This window comes from Cephus cinctus, unplaced genomic scaffold (genome assembly GCF_000341935.2).
Source record: "Cephus cinctus unplaced genomic scaffold, Ccin1 Ccin1_scaffold2643, whole genome shotgun sequence".
In the NCBI taxonomy this organism is placed as follows: Eukaryota; Metazoa; Arthropoda; class Insecta; order Hymenoptera; family Cephidae; genus Cephus; species Cephus cinctus.
Window position 1 is genome coordinate 1 of NW_014334322.1, and position 213 is coordinate 213.

A 213-nucleotide genomic window follows, 5' to 3' on the forward strand; every position below is an offset into this window, starting at 1 on the left:
TTCTTATCACCCATTAAAAATCATTCGGCAGTACGACACGCGACCTATGAAATCCTAAGCAACCCATTTCACTCCCATTTTATAGTTAAAAAAAAAAAAAACACGATACAGCTAAATAACAACATAAAGGTAATATCACAAGTACACAGTACCAGGTTATCCAACAATGTAGAGTCAGTATCGCCGTAATGAAAGTAAAAAAAAAGAACCACC